This window comes from Tachysurus vachellii, chromosome 18 (assembly GCF_030014155.1).
Source record: "Tachysurus vachellii isolate PV-2020 chromosome 18, HZAU_Pvac_v1, whole genome shotgun sequence".
Lineage (NCBI taxonomy): Eukaryota > Metazoa > Chordata > Actinopteri > Siluriformes > Bagridae > Tachysurus > Tachysurus vachellii.
Window position 1 is genome coordinate 12155384 of NC_083477.1, and position 8139 is coordinate 12163522.

Sequence of the window (8139 nt, forward strand, 5' to 3'; positions counted from 1 at the left end):
ATAAATAAATAAAAACTGAAGCCATTTGCAGAAAATTTCACACAAATTTTCACAAATTTTCAAAATACCTGATTTCATAAACTTTCAGATTCCCATTTAAAAAAAAAGTAAAATAAAAAATCAGGACCTGCAGCCATTTGCAAAAAATAATTGCTTTCAAAAACTTTCAAATTCCCGTCTATGCCCTCAAAAAAAAAAAAAACATTAAGGACCTTCAGCCATTTGCAGAACTTTTCACACTAAATGTAAAAGTGCTGTAAAACCCAATATTGAATAAAAAACGAATAAAGAGGTCTTCGGAAGCAGTGACGCTATTTGAAGAAGGAGAGTAAATGCATTTTCCCGACTGCCTCCACCACTCTGAACCATTTACCAAGCTTCCTCCGCTCTTGATGGAGCAGAGATGGATGAAGGGAGGATCCTGACACTTTATTCACTCGCTCGCACCGTCCATTAATATTTTCCATCAGATCTTCCCCTCCTTTCCGCTTTCCTCTATTTGGTTGAAGTGGTGCTTTTTTAACACCAATGAGCTCAATCTTTCCCTCGTATGAATGACAGCTCATAGTGTGGTGTGGCGAAAGTGGTTCCACCTCAGAAAATGCCAGAGCAGAGAGAACATAGCACAGACCGAGGCAATGGGACAAATCCCACTTTTCCTCAGAACGGTGAGAGATTTTTAGACTTTGTGCACTTAAAGCTACAGGCTCTTAATGTAACGCCTTGCTGTTTAGGCTGATAGACACACTGTATTTCATACACATCTCTTTAAAGCTTGCATTTTAGAATTTAGCAGTAGAAAAAAAGTGATCCATCTGCTTTAATACTAAATTAAACATAAAAAAAGTCTGTCATCTGTGTTATCGTCTAGCACTACAGTAGGTCATGGTGGGAGAACGAGTGTGTAGGCCTACAGAAATATATGTGGGTTTGTATATATGTGTGTGTGAGTGTGTGAGAGAGAGAGAGTGCAAGAGAGTGAGAGAGACAGATAATAATGCCTGTTTCCCCAGTAGAGAGTTGAAACAGCTGGGTCCTCTTCTCCACACGCTTTAGATACGCTTCTCCCCTGTGTGTATGTGTATGTGTGTGTTGCACAGAAGCTTATTAACAGTACATACTCTGTCCAAACCATCTCTCTTTTTTTATTTATGTTCCTCTTTTTATTGTCTACACGCACGGATGGTTAAAGTTTTAAAATGTCTGGCTGATTATTTTTATGAGTTTCTACAGAAAACCATTTGAACGCTGATTACATCGTAGTTAGGAATTTATGGGTAAAAGGCTAGTTACAAACTTTGTAAATTCCCAGCTGTAATTATGCAGGACGTTATAGTCATCACACAACAAAAGTAGCCAAAGGGACCATCTACTGCCTTTATTGCCACTGTGTGACATAGCGTGAAGTGGATTTGTGTTGTCTAAAAACTTTATTATGTCAAATACAAATACAGCCAAAGCTAATGTCACTTAATAAGATGCTTTTTATAGCTTTAAAGCTGGTGAAAAGTTTGGTTTGAAAGAACCATGATCAAAGATGTTGCCTTTACTCAGTGTGTGTGTAAGTGTGTGTAAACCAATCTCCCAGCCGTGACCCATTACTTCAACACATCATAAAGCCATGGAAGTGTCAGGGGTCAAGCTGTCCCTCACACACACACACACACACACACACACACACTCACACACAAAGCACTTGTTCCACATGCACACTCTTTTTTGGTTCTTGTTCCAGTCCACAGCTAGAACAAAGCGAAAATAATGACAGGTTTAAGACCAGAACTTCTTCCTTTTGTCATCTCTCACACTCCTTCTCTTCATACAGTAACACTTGAGAACGACATAAAACAAATAATCTCTCTATTGGATTTTTTTCCTCTATCCTGTCCCTTTAGTGTGGGACCTTGGGCATATTTTTCTCACTCCTACTTCATGCCCCTCTCTTCCGAGTTGTTTAGGCTGTGCGGCATCTGGCTCAGTCTTACGAGCCCCAAGAACAATGAGTGGAATGTTGCAGTGCTCTGTGTGGCTTCGTAGCCCACTCTTCCAGAACTTTTTACGACCTCCGCTGCGCCCGGCCAAAAAACGCGCGTCTGGCTGACAGGCGTCAGTGTGCACACAAAGACAGACCCACACGATCAGACAGACAGAAATCCCATTCAGAGGACCTATTTACAGATGACCTTTCTGTCAGATGGGACTTCACGACCACCACGGACTCTGGTGATTCCTCGTACCTAATCTCAGCGCTCATGCACGCATGACCAACTAAGGACAAACCATCCTGAAAAGGCCAGCCTCTCTTTTCACAAACATCCCCATCACACACCCAGCGAGTGTACTTCGAGAAGACAAACGTTATAATGTAAACAAGTGCTCCAGCTAAACAGCAGAAATCGCCTCCTGACCCGATCTTCACTTGAAAGTTTGAAAAAAGAAGGCTCCAATGCTTACCTGTTACTTTTTTTGCACTTTTTCCTACTCTCCCTTCTTAAAACTCAGACTGTGAGAATCCAGAAGATTGCAGCGAGTCTTCCGAGGGAGCGCCCAACAGCCTCGCAGACACCATGTGTGCGAGTGTGTGAAATAGAGAGAGAGAGAGAGAAAGAGAGAGAGTGTCTGGGAGCCAGACGGGGTTAGAGCGAGGGTGTGAGTGAGTGAACGAGTGTGCACGGGGAAGGGAATTCCAATTTGTATAACGTCAGAAGCCCAAGTTCCCCCCTCCTCCCTCCCTCCACTCCCCACCAGTGTGGAGTACAGGAAGAGGCAGGGTGCAATTACGCCGCAGTGCTGCTAATAAAAGAGCAAGCCTGTTTCCCCTCTTTCAGGCAGCAGACGGCAGGCAATAACACACTCTCACGACCTACCCAGCCTTTTATTTTCCCTGTTTGATGAGCTGTTCTAGCTACTCATTTGCTTCACAGTCTAGCCAGTCTGTGTGTGTCTGTGTGTGTGTGTGTGTGTGTGTGTGTGTGTGTGTGTGTGTGTGTGTGTGAGTGTGTGTGTGTCTGTTTGATCTCCCAAAAATCTTTACCTAAACACACTAATATAAAGTCAGTTGACTCCTACAATGTATATTACAGTATCACAAATATTGATGTTTGAAGAAATCTGAGCTTTTAAAGTAAACCAATTAAAAATATAGTTGCCTTGTAAATTATACTTCCATACATCCTTGATATCATGCTGTACAGTTATTTATTTAGGGAAAAGCAGAAATGCTAGAAGAAATGCAGAAAAACAAACCTAGCAATCTATATTAATTGCCTAACAATTTTATTTGCTTCACCATTAGAGTTTGTAATGTTGGATACTGGCTAGTTGCTAATGGCAGTTAGCTAATATAAATAACTAGTTAACTTTTCTAGCATGCTAGTTAATTCTGTAACTGAATTTATGTAGCATGGAACCCAGGAGAGTGACTGGAATGATACAAAGTATGATGTTCTCTCTCTCTCTCTCCCTCTCTCTCTCTCTCTCTCTCTCTCTCTCTCTCTCACACACACACACACACACACACACACACACACACACACACCACTTCAGCTGTTGCTATAAAGTGAACTCGCCTTCAGCGGCTCTCTAAAGTGATTTGTGTAGATCAGGTTTTAAGAATCATTCTAGACCTTATGAGAAGACTACTTAAACCCTGCACCTGTCTACTGTTGACAACACACACACACACACACACACACACACACACACACACACACACACACACACACACACATAACCCCCCACTCCCAGTACTGAAGGCCCCAAGGGGAAGTTGCTCTTTACCGACAGAGCTATTAGACACTTTACGACTTCCAGTGTCTCGCCTCCTCTCTTCTCGTCCCCTCCTTTCGTCTTTCTTCCACTCAGAACCTTCGTTCTCTCTGTGAGAACAGGGCCTCTCAGACGTCTACGCCCATCTAAGTGCTGTACACACGTCACACATTCCTCTTCCCAGCACACACACAAACATATACGCACACATATACACACACTGTCTCCTAGCAACCCACAAATGCACATGTAATCAGAATGATCTGGGAACTTCTGAAATTTGATTGAGTTTATTTTTCTGTGATTCTGAAACTGTGTGATAACCCTAGTGTATTCCTTTGGGTGCACGCGTTTGTTTGTGTGTGAAAGACTTAGAGACTGTGTATTTCTGTAAGAAGCCAGATGCATGATGTCGTATTAGATGACTCGTTGGATTATTGGATTTTAATTTGTTTCATACAGCAGACTTAACATTATGCTGTATTGTTTGTGTTTATAGGTCAGAGTGTTGCTCTTGACTGATAGTGTGTTATGGAGCTTGGTTAAGCACTGTTACTATAAATTATGCAGTTAATAAAATACATTTTGGAGTGTGAGCTCCATATTTACATCAGACCTATTATATACGGATTCTAACCTTGAGCAGTCTGACCTTGCATGGACCCCAGTGAGTTAGACACCAGTGAGCTAGACCCCATGAGATAAAATGCTCTTTTACAAACACTACAGCTTTTACTAACACACACACCCACACCCACACGCACACACACACATACAGTACACACACATACACACACAGGGGTCAAAAGGTTTCATTTGGTCACTGAGTTTAAGGTTAGTGTGAGATTCCGGTGTAAACGTATTAATTAGCCGTAATTTACTAAGTAGCATTAATAATTACATTCGTATGGCAAATGTTCATAGGCATGCATTCGTGTGTGTGTATGAGTGTGTGTGAGAGACAAATAAGGGATTACACGAGCAAATAATAATGTACGAAGCCGACAGTCCTGTTTGACACATTTGCTCTGTTTCAGATTGAAGTGTAAAAAGCAATGTGTAAAAAATAAAATCTCTCTTTCTCTCTCTGTGTGTGTGTGTGTGTGTGTGTGTGTGTGTGTGTGTGTGTCATGTGCCATGTCAGTATGACTGTGTGTCTCAGACTCTGACTCATACTGCTATAACTGACTCTAATCTCAGCCTCAGGCCCCTAAAAAAATCCAGTTTGGTTGTCATGACAGCAGGGATCTAATTATACAAGCATTCCTAAGAGGAAACAAGTCGCTTCCCTCTCTCTCTCTCTCCCTCTCTCTCTCTCTCTCTCTCTCTCTCTCTCTCTCTCTCTCTCTCCTAATTCAATACAAGCACAATCAGAACCTATATCTGTTTTCCCACAGTAGTCGCTATAGCACGACTGTTTTAACCTCTGATACTCCTTCACATTTCATAACCCTAGGATAATAATCTAGTACCGTCACTGAAAAAAAAAAAATCAGTACCAAGGTGATTGAGCTGAGTGCCAAAACAGTAAGGAGTGGAAAACTTTCTCTGGAGTTAAACAAAAGCTGACATGATAATAAAGTGTTAGAGGTAAATATGTAGGTGGTTCCTTGCCCATTAAAAAGTATTTAAACTTGCCACAAGCTATTAGAACAAAAACAACTTCAGTCTAATTACTGCTTCTTATGTTGATAAGAATGGGTTTAGCTTGTGCATATTTGTTCTTATGCTTGATCAACAACTGTCTGCACGTTTGAAATTAACATCATCGGTGCACTCTCACACTTTCAGTATACGTGTAGTTGCATGTTACATATTCAACTAAAATAAACTGAAAATACTGAGGGAATTTTTACAGACTGAGAAGAATCACATCAGTAAATGGTACTACGCGTGTGCACTACAGGGATGGCTTGTATAAATACACAAGCACACTGTACATTATACAAGTATTACATTATACAAGTCCAGCTTTTATTTCATCCTTGTATCATATATGTATCATATCTGTAAAAACAGTATCGCTGAAAAAATGTTGTAATAAACTGGTAATAACAAATACATTAACACATTGAATTGCCTTTAACCTATTAAAAATGAGAGAGAATTTCCTGTTACAGTCATGATACACTGAGGTGGATGAATGTGATCCACATACTCTATTTGGGTAAACAAGATGTGCTGTAACAGTCTATATAACACTGTATACTATATTAGCGTTTCTACATATGTAACTATGCATGTATTCGATAAACAGGTTTAATACTGCAAGAACTATAAGAAATATATGAGGGATGTGGAAGATTAGTGGTTAAGGCATTGGAAACAACCAAGTTGTCCAAGAAGGTTGTAAGTTTGAATCCCAGGTACACCAAGCTGCCACAGCTGGACCCCTGATCACGGCCCTTAACTCAGTTTGCTCAATTGCTCAGTTGTATAAAATTAGATCAAATGTAAGTCGCTCTGGATAAAGGCATCTGCCAAATTCCATAAATGATAAATGAATGAATTGTAGAGTTGCTGTAACTAGACTGCAGGTCATGGGGATTGTGTAGCAGTGTTTGTGTAGTGTGATTTGAACTGAATATACACTTGTAATCTTGTAAACTTGATTACACTTGTAAACACAGGCACTGTGGCATGGTGGTTGCTACGTATACCTTGCATCTCCAGGGTTGGGGGTTTGATTCCTGGCTTTGCCATGTGTGTGTGTGTGTGTGTGTGTGTGTGTGTGTGTGTGTGTGGAGCTTGTATATTATTCCCTTAGATCCAAAGATGTTTTCTCCCCTGGTCTAAAGACGTTTGATGTAGGCTGCCTGGCATTTCTAAATTGTCCGTAGTGAGTGTGTGTGACTGTCCTGCATTAGACTGCCTAGGGTGTACCCTACCATGTGCCATGTGCCTCCGGGATAGGGTACAGGATCCCCGTGACTGAGTTGGATAAAGGATTTAGAGAATATATGAAAGGATGGACAATTTTATAACACTAAACCCTTTTTGTTAAGTTAAGGTGTATCCTTACCTTGAAAATGCAAACGTCTTAGTCCCAGGCATGATTAGGACCTCCATATAGGAGCCCTGGTTAGTCAGTTCCACAGCTCCACAAGACCAAGCTTTTGTTGATGTATAGTAGCATATTTATGGTATTTATGGAGTCTTATTACTGGTATTCCTCGATTTCTGCTTCATAGGAATAGTTTTCTTGTACATTTTAAGTCTGTGGTTTTTGTAATGATTGAGTTTTTAACTTAGAAACTCTTAAATCCAGTCAATTTCCATCTAATGAATGGTTTCATTTATATTACAAGATTGCAAAGTCCCAGAATTTATTGTGTGGACCTTCACAGAGCAGTAGGGATTCTGTGCATGTGTGTGGTATATGTGTATGTGTGTGGGGCAGAGGGGCCTTACACCACGTAGACCACTACTGCTCCAGATCCATGTGGCTTTCTTACACACACTAAGAGCTGAGGCCCAGACTGGGTCTAGTTGTTCTCTTTGAGCCCAGTATTATGGGTTTGTACTCTCTCTCTCTCTCTCTCTCTCTCTCTCTCTCTCGCTCGCTCGCTCTCTCTCGCTCGCTCGCTCTCTCTCGCTCTCTCACTTGCTCACTCTTCAAACTCCCCTTCTTCCTTTGGTATTTATGTGTTGGCAGTTGCTATGGATACAAGACATACAAACATTGTGGCGGCAGGCAGGAAGTGTGTTGGAACCACAATGGCGTCACTGCGGCTCTTGCACTGCGACTTCTTGTCCAGGTTCTGTGCTATTATCGTTAAGCCGTACGCACCCGGCGCACTTTTCTGTCTTATTGGTGTTAGTATTGCTTTTTCAGCTGCGTCGCTCACTCTGTCTTCCATTCCTCTGTGTGTTTGCTGTGCCTGCGTGTGCTTGAAGCATGGAACACTGGCTGAAATGTCTGGGTTGGGAGTGTTTTTGCTGGTACCTCTGTGTACCTATGTGTATGTGTGTGTGTGTGTGTGTGTACCAGGGCACATCGGTTAATTCCTGTCTCCCAGAGCATTATTAATTTTCAGCAGTGACTTTCTCATTTGAGTAACTAAGCGTGTGTGTGTGTGGCCCTATTGCACTGTGTTACATCAGACTCCAGTAATACTGTTTATACATCATTCTTTTTTCCTTCTCTTTTTTCATGGCCAGAGTCTAAATATACCCAACTGGAATAAACGCTTGAGAACAGACCTCCCTCTCCCCTCTTTGGCTAAATATATCCAACTCAGACCACCTCATCCCCTCCCTACTGCGCCCTCTTTCCTCCCTGTTTCTCCCTGCCTGCTGCATCTCTCCTCCTCCTCCTTTATCCCCTGCTTGCTCTCCTGCCTCCCCTCATTTAACAGTGCTAATTAAATG

General features: G+C 41.6%; 1 long non-coding RNA gene across 1 annotated transcript in view; it reads right to left on the reverse strand.

Moving 5' to 3' along the window:
* Nucleotides 1–2644, reverse strand: part of LOC132861100 (uncharacterized) — a 7878-nt gene extending 5234 nt beyond the window's left edge. Inside the window, exon 1 of the long non-coding RNA XR_009649894.1 lies at nucleotides 2455–2644. This is a non-coding gene — a long non-coding RNA (uncharacterized LOC132861100). The remainder of the gene's footprint in view (nucleotides 1–2454) is intronic.
* Nucleotides 2645–8139: the final 5495 nt, after the last annotated feature.